Raw genomic sequence first — 12,054 nt, 5'->3', positions numbered from 1 at the left:
AATAGAAAATGGAGGATATTTTAGTTGTTTTTTAGTAACATACTATGTTTTTAAAAGTTCATGCTTACAAATCTAAAAAGCCTGGTGACAAGCATATGATGCTTCTGAGTAGGATGTGCTTCAGTAAAGAAATTCTCATCCAGTTATGTTTGGTAAATATTATTTATACTTAATGTGTTATTTTAAAACCCCACCAAGGCGCCACAGTAGCTCCTTACAGATCCTACATGTAGCCCTTGCATGTTCTATCCATGTTTGCATTTATTTTTTGTCCAAGTTCTCCAGGTTTTTTCCTACATAATTGACCACTGACACATTGTGTCTGTGTGCATGAGTTAGCCTTGCAATGGTTTGGTTGCTTTCTGGGGGACTGGGCGGTCTCATGGTCTGGAATCCCTACAGATTTTATTTTTTTCTCCAGCCATCTGGAGTTTTTTTTTTGTTTTTTCTGTCCCCCCTGGCCATTGGACCTTACTTATTCTGTGTTAATTAATGTTGACTTATTTTGTTTTCTTATTGTGTCTTTTATTTTTCTATTCTTTATTATGTAAAGCACTTTGAGCTACTGTGTGTATGAAAATGTGCTATATAAATAAATGTTGTTGTTGTTGTTGTTGTTCTGCCTTGTGTTTCATACTCTTGATGGGCTCAGGCCCCTTGAAGCCTTAAATGTCATTAAATCGCTCCCAGTGTGTTATGCTATATTATCCTTACCAGCCTGGGCAGTTTACCATATAGCTGGATATAGCTTAGTATTTTACATACCAAATGCTATATTTAGCAGTGATTTTTTACAGCTAAGGAGTAATATCCAATAGCATCGATCACTCAGTGCTTAGCTACACCCTCTCATCTGTGGAAGTTCACTGTCTTTGTAGGTCAGTGCCATTGAATGTTAAAGGGTAAAACGTGACTAAAACAATGTCTGCCAGCTGGAGTGTTTGTTCTTTTATTACCTAGCTTGTTACAGTAAAGTACATTTATTCATGGTTTTAACGGAAATTTAATGTATGTACTTTAGAGCATGATTTTATTTACATGCAAAAAGGGTGAAAACAGTGACTTTGTGGATAAGTTTTTCTTTAATTGCGGTATATAAAGGTCTTTATTTTATAAGGTGAAAAGGCACAGTCAATGTGATCGATATTCATCATAAAAAATTATTAATGTGATGTAGCTTTTATCATGATATGGTACACTACCATTGCAAATAAGTACAAAATAGCAGAAATGTGTATAGTCGTCATGAAGTAAATAATATTTCGCTTTTTACTATGTTACTATAAAATAAAGGAATACGGAAAGCACCTTTTTCTATTTATGCATATGCCCTTTTACAGAAGTTGATAGTTCGATGAAATTGATCGCTGATAGCGTCATAATCCAACCACCATGAAAAGCTTCACATTAAGTGACTGCTCCCTGTTGCTCTTTAGCCAGGGATTGTGCTTCTGCTGAGTAGATGCTCAGTTGGGATGCCCTGCTGTTTTGTTTTGTACAAGGAGCTCTTCAGATATGATAGATTTTTTTAAACACCAACTGACTGATGTATTCACTTCTGTTTCGATAGACATCTGTGATATGATTGAAGTAGGTTAGAGGTGGAAGCTGTTTTGGCTGATGTTACAAAATCACTTGCTAATCTCTGTATTTTAAACTTGAACTTGGGATATAAAAAAAATCTTTACGGCTGGGAAGCTGCCAACTGAAATGCTTTGCTGTTTTTCTGAAAAATCCCTGTGGGTATTAATTCCTTTTAAGTCCTCTTTCTGAATATACAAAAAGGTACCTGAATATTAAAGCACATAATTAATTCTATTGAATGCAGTTTTCTTGTTTTTTGGGGTGACTGAATGGCTCCTTATTCTTTATATGAGCTCTTCTGTGTACAGTATTTTGTTATTTTTTAACATTCTGAATCACTTCAGAGCAAAAACTATCTAATAGCGCAAATCCAGAAGATCATTTAGGAATTGGTCACATAATAGTGAAAACAATATATGCTACTAGAACAGACTGCCTGTTTCGTTATAATTTTTGTTATCTTGTGTATACCTACAACCTAAAAACACTATTTTTTAAAGAAATAGAATTATAAATCTGCAGCATTTTCCATCTGCTTTTTTGGTAGCTGTTAAAATGAGCATAATAATCAGCAAAATTTGCCAAAGCTTTTTTCACAGTGAATGTGCTGTTTTTGCCAGTAACCTTGCTCACTGAATATTTTCATGGAAATTTACTATATGGCCATATTAGACAAACATTTTTTTCCTAGTGCCTCATGATGCTTTGAGATGGCCAGCATTGCATCACAGAGCTGTAGCAGCCATGTACAGATTTTCAAGTATGTGCAGTCATACTGTATGAAAACGTTTGGGAACCCTGCATAATAATTGACTCTACTTTCAACAAAAAAGATAACAGTGGTATGTCTTTCATTTCTTAGGAACATCTGAGTACTGAGGTGTTTTCCGAACAAAGATTTTTAGTGAAGCAGTATTTAGTTGTATGAAATTAAATCAAATGTGAAAAACTGGCTGTGCAAAAATTTGTGCACCCTTGTAATTTTTCTGATTTGAATGCATCAAAATGTTCAGTATCATGGTTTAGGGGAAGGCTATGATCAGGAAATGGAAGGCCACAGGCACTGTTGCTGTTAAACCCAGGTCTGGCAGGCCAAGAAAAATACAGGAGCGGCATATGCACAGGATTGTGGGAATGGTTACAGACAACCCACAGATCACCTCCAAAGACCTGCAAGAACATCTTGCTGCAGATCGTGTATCTTTACATCGCTCTACAATTCAACGCAATTTCCACAAAGAATATCTGGATGGCAAGGTGATGAGAAAGGAGCCCTTTCTGAACTCACACCACAAATAGAGTCGCTTGTTGTATGCAAATGCTCATTTAGACAAGCCAGGTTCATTTTGGAACAAAGTGCTTTGGACTGATGAGACAAAAATTGAGTTATCTGGTCATAAGAAAAAGCGCTTTGCATGGGGGAAGAAGAACACCGCATTCCAAGAAAAACACCTGCTACCTACTATCCAATTTGGTGGAGGTTCCATCATACTGTGGGGCTGTGTGGCTAGTTCAGGGACTGGGGCCCTTGTTAAAGTCAAGGGTTGGATGAATTCAACCCAATATCAACAAATTCTTCAGGATAATGGTCAAGCATCAGTCACATAGTTGAAGTTACACATTGACCCAAAACACAGTTCGAAATCTACAAAGGCATTCATGCAGAGGTAGAAGTACAATTTCTGGAATGGCTGTCACAGTCTTTAATATCATCGAAAATTCAATGGGTTGATTTGAAGCTGGCTGTCCATGCTTGGCCTGCCATCAAATTTCACTTAACATGGTGAGATTTTGTATGGCTATAGGAGGCGTCTAGAGACTGTTATATTTGCAAAAGAAGGCGCCACTAAGTATTGCTGTAATATCTCTGTTGGAGTGCCCTAATTTATGCTTCAGTGACAGACTTTTGTCACTGTCCTGCTCCACTGACAAACTGAGGAGATCGTTCCTCCCCCACACTATGTGACTCTTCAATTCCACCCGGGGGAGTAAATCCATCCATCCATCCATTTTCTAACCCGCTGAATCCGAATACAGGGTCACGGGGGTCTGCTGGAGCCAAACCCAGCCAACACAGGGCACAAGGCAGGAACCAATCCTGGGCAGGGTGCCAACCCACCGCAGGACACACACAAACACACCCACACACCAAGCACACACTAGGGCCAATTTAGAATCGCCAATCCACCTAACCGGCATGTCTTTGGATTGTGGGAGGAAACCGGAGCGCCCGGAGGAAACCCACGCAGACACGTGGAGAACATGCAAACTCCACGCAGGGAGGACCCGGGAAGCGAACCCGGGTCTCCTAACTGCGAGGCAGCAGCGCTACCACTGCGCCACCGTGCCACCTGGGGGAGTAAATGCGAACATTAATTTCATTTAAATTTTTTTTCATTTTTATTACTATTTAATTTAATATTGTTTCTTTGTATCAGTATACTGCTGCTGGATTATGTGAATTTCCCCTTGGGATTAATAAAGTATCTATCTATCTATCTATCTATCTATCTATCTATCTATCTATCTATCTATCTATCTATCTATCTATCTATCTATTGCATATTTTCTGTTAATCCAATACATGTAATGTCACTGCCGAAACACTACTGTTTCCATAAGGCATGTCATAGATTAAAAGGAAGTGGCTACTTTGAAAGCTCAGCCAATGATAAACAAAAATCCAAAGAATTAAGTGGAATTCCCAGACTTTTTCATATGACTGTATACCGCAACCGCACTCCACCTCACATTAACATCACTGCCCGATCTGTTTCACATATGTGTGATATTCAGTATTCCAGCAAAATTTTCACCCCATGCGCAATTATCAAAAAAATGCTTTGATGCTAGCTATGTAGTACAGATCACATGCAGAACCCTGAATGTATAATGCTGATTTCTTGCATCGCATTCTCTCTGGGTCTGCCAGTATGCATACATATCTACTGGAAGAGCACATAGGCCAAATGCATCTGCAATAAGCCATGTTGCATGTGGCCTAGTTAAAAGAATCCTTAAAGAAGCCTTCAACACCAGAGTCAGAAAACTCATGAGACCCTTTAAAATATTAATAATAATGAAAGGTGTGTCTGCTTTTAATGGATGAAAAAAGAGAAAAGCATGTGCTCTGATTAATCAAAACAATAAAGACTTACCAGCTATGTCCATTGAATCTGTGAAGATGCCTTGCACTTTTTTCTTCCATAAAAAAAATATAAAACATATTTTACAGGAATTGATTTTGAATTTGCGCAATAGTGCATGGTATGGAACTCTTTGAGCACAGTGATATACAGTATATATTTTACTTATCGCTAGTCATTGCATGCCATTTGATGCATTTTGTTTGTGATTTTTGTCACACATACTTATTTTGTTGTTTGAGGCAGTGTGGTGCAGTGGTAAACACTGCTGCCTCACAGCTCTGGTCACATTTCTGGCCACAGTGATCAGTCTAGCATAGTTGGCAGATGCGTCTCTTGCCTTTAGGGGTGCGTCAAAGACTCATTGCACCATTATAACCCACTCAAAAGTATTTCCGTTTCTCCTTCTTCATTGACTTCAATGCATTTTGTCGAGTTTGATGAAGTTCCCATACCTGTTTCTCCAATTGCATGGGGTAACTACTCAGGACATGTTTGCTTCCCCTAACTGCACCCCTACCTACTAACCATTTTTCCACTGTCTGTTTGGATATTGTATTCTCTAATGTTTGATACTACCCAATTTAAAATTCTTTTTGGATTGCACTGTTACCACTGACCCACTCAGGCATATGTCTCCTTTTCATATTTATTTACTTTTCCCCACATTCTCTGCGTCACTTGTTTTTTCCGTTGAGTCTTATGTTAGTTGGTCTTACTGTTTGTATACTATCCTCAGTTATTTCTTTACGTATTAGCTCAAATTATCTTTGTCTTAGACCATTCTGTGCTACTTCTTTAATCTTCCCAACATAAATTATCCTGTCTCAGCACTGTCGCACCAGACTACTCCTTACTTCTCGCTGAAAGCTTCACAGGACCCATTACTGTGGATGTTTGGTCAGCTTCCTTTTATAATTTAGTTTACATTCAATTTTTGCCATCAAATAAGTTGAAAAATAGCAAACCAAAGGAAAACAGGACTTTTTCAGATCAATCACTCACATCCTGGCTTCTTGTTACCCCATGATATAGTGTTCCTTCAATGCTGCTCTTTATTGTCCTAGCTGCACATACTACCATAGTTCCATTTCCTTCCTTTTCTTCAGAGGACTGATTATCCCACAATATCTTTCCTTTGACTCAATAGTGAGGTGGGGTTCTTTTGGGGTGAATGGGTTTTTACCTTTATAATTGTGTTCCTATATTTTCTGTTGTTGCTCTCTATTTGGTTGAAAGAAAATGGCCATAAAAAATAGTGGCACCAGTTTCAGTGAGTTTGTGAACTTGGGTTTCTCATCATTTTTATGCTTAAAATCTGTTAATGTGCATAATGGGACATCGTGCCACTGTTCTGAAAAACAAAAATGACTGGATATCTGGATTACTAGTCACTAGTGTGATCCCTGCATACAACTTACAGTGTGACCCTGGACAAGTTGCTTAATCTGCTTTTTCAATAACTTTGGCCCAGGGATGAAAAAAATAATGCAGTTAAAAACAAAGAATTTTGTAATATACTGTAGATTCCTTGATGAAATTCAGATTAATAATCTTGATAGGTTTTTCCCAGTGGTATATTAATTCTTTAAATGCATGCAGTTTACCTGTGACTGAATATACACAATTCTGTTAGATGTAGCAGAATTTGTGTGCAAGTTAGATTTCACAACAGTTCCAGAAAATAAAGTTGCATGGAAAAAGTAAAAGAGTCAAGCTTAACAAAACAGGGCTTTATTAACATTTTGCTTCCTTCTCTTGCCGTTTGCAGTCCTTGTTATATTTAAGATACATCTACAATTTTGGGATTATTGACATTTGTAAACACTACAAATGAAATCATTGTTAAATTGTGTAGATTGACTAATAGACTGTAACCCCTGAAGATTTAAAATTCTGGGCCAAATTCTAATTGTGTATGACAAACCTTTTCACAAATGAGTCACACTTTATTACTCTTTTTTTAAGTTTGTTTTTTTTTTTTAGTTTGTAGGTTCAGTAGACCGTATTTTGTGTTGCTCAGTAAATTTATAAGATACTATTAAAAGTATTTCGTCACAAGATTACGTGGTTTTCAGTGGACAAGCTAAAATGATGTTGTTTTACTGATACTAACTAACATTAACAAGTCTGTGCAGTCATAAAAATAAAAAAGGCCTAAGAGTAAGTTAAAAATGTCTGGCATAGCAGATATATCTTAATTCAATTCATTGATATCTTAAATGCGTACAAGAAAACACAGCTCATGATGTACAGTTAGAATACAGGTATACAGATGAAGGCCTTTGATTATTATCCAAATAAAATGATTATGTATAACTCTCCATAACTGAAGCTTCAGCTCTTTACCACTGCTTTAATTAAATCCACACCAACAGTTTTGTATACATTGTAATGATTGTCATCCTGGATTCCCGCCTCAGATCTGGTTTGTTTCTATATTTTAATGTTCCTCCTGTGTTTATCTATCTTGTTCTTGCACACCTCAGATAATAGAGTTTTGGGCGAATTTGTGTCTGTATAGTGCCCCTGTGTGAGTGAGGTTGTCTACAGGAGTGGCACCTGTGGTTGGCCAATGTCCATTCCGGGATTTGTTCTTACCATGCGCTCACTCCTTCCAGGACAGGCTCCAGGCCTGCTGTGAACCTGAATACAGTTTTACTTTGTGTTATGCAAAGGCACACATAAATCTTATATGTACTTCCAGGTTGGACAATCTGTATTTAGTTCTTATGTTCTCTCCACTTCAGCTGGTTTCCATTCACGGATAGGTGTCTGTATTTCAGACTAAAATGAGGGAGTGTGGCATTGCATTGGGTTGAGTCCTGCCTTTTGACTCTTTCTTCACTGGATAGGCTGTAGCTCCCAGTTTGTCCTAAACAGGTTTACTAACAGGATATATGAGTGAATTGAAAAATGAAGGAAAGGTTGTTTGTAGGTGTATTTCTGCAAGCTTGGCAAAATCATGGAATATTTTTCAACCACAGACTTTAGTACAAATTGTTTATGCACAGTGAAGATTTTGACCAGATATGTCTAATGCTGACTTGCTCATAGTTGCCTATGTTGTTTAGGCCCACTTTGGGATTTCAATAGTTAAGGTGGACCCCATTCTGCCTCTTTTATGAAATCATAAGTTTTACCATTTGTTTACTAAATGATTTAGCAACATTTGATAGAATATCATGAAAGGATCACGCCATTTACTGAGAAAGCAGTAGGAAAGTATCATAATATAGACGAGTCTTGTCTTTGCTGAAGAAGTGATGTTCTCTAAACGAGTAGATGTGCTGTTTCACATTGCATAGCTATCATTTGGTTCATTCTTTCATCTCACATAATTTTTACAGAGAAGTCTTTCATCATGTAATGTTATGAACTTGGCATGCTTTACTGTAGGTCATACTTACAGATTAGACGGCATCTGTTTCTGTAAATTCTAAGAGTGATGTGTAGGTGTTCTTAGAAGAGACAAATGCCGCCCTGTCAACACTCTTTCCAAAACTCCTCTGTAACAAATTAGTTGAGAGTACTCATCTGTGACAATTTTAGAGAAACTATGCAGATGATCTAGATATGAACTATTGAGCACACAGCACTGTGTATTCATATGCTCATCATTGTTAACAGTTGCTTTTCTGCAAGACGTGACAAAAGATTTTTGCGAATAGCTAATAAAAAGCTGTAATAAACCATTTGGCAGATAATTGACATGCAGACACAAGTTAGCTCTGTTATGCTGGAATTGATTCTTAATTTTTTGTTGTCTTAAAGGCCCCTCCAAGCTTGTCTGTTTCTTATTTTTCTCCACAAATAATAATCTTTCAAAAAAGCACAATTAGTGTTAACTAATAGAGCAAATTGTTAAAGATTTGTCATTATACTTTGACTTTCACTACATTTATAGTACATTTGTAGTATTTTCTTTCTTTTTCTACTGATGTAATTCTGCATTTTTAAAAAGATCTAAATATAGATATATTTTTCCTCAGATATACTGGAGGTGTCACAAGAGAAACTGTAAAACTGTGGGCTGTAGCACTGCTTGCATCATCACATGCCTTTTCAGGCAAAATGCAGCACGTGCTTGAGTAGTTGCGAGTGAGAGAGAGAGAGAGGGAAAGAGAGGAAAAGAAGCATTATTTTCTTAATTATTGTATGTTTTAGGGTCAGGTTTGGGTGCAGATACCAATGTCATTCTTTACAATGCAGTTAAAACAGCAATAATTGACTGAATTTAATTTCTAGAAATGAAATTTTTGGAAACACTTGCCATTTGCCAAGATATTCTTTCTCATTTATTTGTTTATTTTTTTTATAAGCCCTGGTTCTCTATGACAGATGATTGTTAAAGCTATATTAATTTAAAAAGCAGGCTTACATACATATGTTAAAAAATATAGAGAATGGGGGTTTATGAGGTTGTAACAGCACCCTCGGACTTGCACTAACCTGTCCATAGTTGCATATGCTGTGTTGATAAAGGTCAGTTTTTATTTGCATTTGCATTTTGTTTGGATCCCATCATAACCTCTATTAATAGAAGCTCATCAAGGGATCACCTTCACCCCCTTGATCCAAAAATCGGAATCAGATCAGACACCCCCCCCCCTTTAAAATCATTTCTTGAGACACCATCAAGCATTCTCTAACCTGCTACCATTACTCTTCTTTGATATTGCATCCCCACTTTGGCTTTCATTAACTACCCCATGTAATAAGAGCATGCAGAGAAGGAGACTGCTTCAGCAGGTGCGTCTTAGCAGAATTTCACTGACAGAATATGGCAGAGTAGCCCTATAACTATCAGAGGCTCTTTATTAAAGGATACATTTGGTGTTTTTCATTTCAAAGTTACTGAAATTGCATTCTAAAATTAAGCATATTTTATAAATTTAAGAAAATTTAATAGGCCACTCTTGCTTTTTATAATGGAGCTGATGGGTATCAAAGTTCACAAAGCCTTACATTTTACTGAATACATCCACTTTGAAGCAGTGAATGTTTCAATTTAAGAAAATGTGCCTTCTGTGTTTCTGAGTCATGCATGTGACAACTAAAGTAAAAATAAAATAATACATTTTATCAGACATTCTGAATACTGATTCCTTGAGGTAAGGATCCATTTCTTGCTCACTTGTCTACATGCAGCAGGTGCCATGGATGGAGTTATGACAACCCATCCCCTCCAAATTTAACCAGGCTGTTTTTCTTTTATTACAGTACCTTTGCTTCTACAATTCTATTTCTTCAGAGTTTATGTTCTGCCATGACTTGTAAAACAGACAGGCTCATGTCATATATTATTTTTCCTGGATAGCACCAACGTTTCACTTGTTACAGTCTGTGATATTGTTTGGCATAGTCTGGGAAGAGTCACATCATTGTACTTGATACACATAACAATAAATCTGATCTAAACTGCCAACACTACAGTGTATTTTTAATAAAAGCCTTACGTTTCTGAAGGATCCAAGCCACCTGCACATCACACTTTCAGAATAAGGAAAGGACTAAGAGTGTGATAGAGGCCAACCACAAGGAAGCAGATTGAAATGCCACAAACTGATTATCAATAATAATACCAATAAGTTGATAAATATGCAGACTCCATGCAGAAATGGTACTATGAGGCAGGAATGACAGCTATGTACTAACACTCTGCCTGTGCTAAATCATCTGTTATTAAACTTCAATGTGATTAAACTTTGGGATTGGGTGTTGCTAAATTGGCCCTAGTGTTTGGGTTTGGACTGTTTGGATGTGTTCACCCTACGATTTTTTTTGTGTTGAGTCCAATATTTCATGGGTTGGGCTCCATATGCCCGGCGATCCTGCTCTGAATTAGTGGATGGATGGCTATAAAACCTGTTCAGCTCTTGCTTGCAAGCATGTTTAATTTTTCTCTCTCACTTGTGCTTATCAATCAAGCAGCAGGCAATATTGTTGTGAAATAACAAAATAAGCTTCCAAATAGAGAAAAGAACATGAGCAATTGTAAATGTGACTTTTTTCAGATATTATTTTCAAGTTGCTACAGGACAGAAACAGCCATTAACATTCAATGGCAATAACTGTGCTTGGTAATGACATTCCAAGGTGAATCCATACCTCTGGCACTGTGAAAAGGTTTCTGCAGAGGAAGGTAAGTGGCAAAGCAAAGCACACAGCTCTCCTTTGCAGTTGGCTGAATCTAGTAACAACGTATTGTTTTCTTCCCTTTTTAAAATGACATGGATGCACACTTTTACAATGGATGTGTAATCTCAAAATGCAGATCAAAATCAAAAAAATCAAATTTTTGGCTGAAAAATGGACAAACATTTTAGGCCTTTTTTCACAATGGCTTTTTGATTATAGCTAGTCCTGGTCAACATGAATCTCACTTGTTTTTGGATCATTACCATCAGAGGTAAATTAGTAGCAAAGACCTGTAATAAGTAATATAATGTGGGTTATGGGTGGTTCGGGGGTGTGTGTGTGTGTGTGTTTGCCCTGCAATGGACTGATGCCCTATCCAGGGTTTGCTCCACCTTTGCTCCCTGTGCTAGCTGGGATAGGCTCCAGCAGGTTAGAAAATGACTGACTGTTTCTAATTATCTGGGATTCACCTGAAAGACAGTGACAGCTATAATATCAAATTTGAAAAATATATGGAATATTAGTGAATCTTTACAGGAGTAAAATCATTCAGGAAGTAATAACTAATGCTGAAGATGCATTCAATGAACCACAGGCTTCCTTTGCCTAATCAAATTTCAGTTTTTGTGACTACAAAATTAAATAGACACTGGAGAACAGTGAGCATCATTGGAGAGTAGCAAGGTGGAAATCACAGATAGCCAAGAAGAGAATAACTGCCTGTCTCTCCTTCATCAAGAAGCACCTGAATAATAGTCAAGTCTTTTGGAAGAACATCATATCACCCATACTCTGATGGTGTGGGGATATTTTGCTGCCTAAGGACTTGGATGACATGCTGTAAATTAAGGCACCGTGAATTCTGTTTCATATCAAAAAAGTCCTAGGGAGAATATCTGGTCATCCACCCATGATCTGAAGCTGAAGTGTATTTGGTCATGCAACAAGAAGTAATTTCAAACAGAAAAACTGGCCCGCTTCTGGCTTGCTCAGTCAAATTCCAGAGTTGTCATAGCAGGACCCGAAAAAAAGCAGTTTATTGTCAAAAACCCACCAATATTTCAAATTAAAGCAGTTCTACAAGACAGAGTGGACAAAAATTCTGCCACATTGATGTGGATTACTGGTTTTGAATTATAAAGTATTTGGCTGCAGTTATTGCAGATTAAATGTAAGTGAGCAC

At 37.2% G+C, this 12,054-nt stretch overlaps 1 protein-coding gene across 3 annotated transcripts in view; it reads left to right on the top strand.

Moving 5' to 3' along the window:
• The window catches only part of shank2b (SH3 and multiple ankyrin repeat domains 2b), a 1,055,424-nt gene that overhangs the window by 547,916 nt on the left and 495,454 nt on the right, over nt 1–12,054 (top strand). The window lies entirely within an intron of this gene.

Source organism: Polypterus senegalus, chromosome 1 (assembly GCF_016835505.1).
Source record: "Polypterus senegalus isolate Bchr_013 chromosome 1, ASM1683550v1, whole genome shotgun sequence".
Classification (NCBI taxonomy): Eukaryota; Metazoa; Chordata; class Cladistia; order Polypteriformes; family Polypteridae; genus Polypterus; species Polypterus senegalus.
The sequence above is the reverse complement of the archived record's forward strand: the minus strand, read 5'-3'. Positions and strand labels throughout refer to the sequence as shown.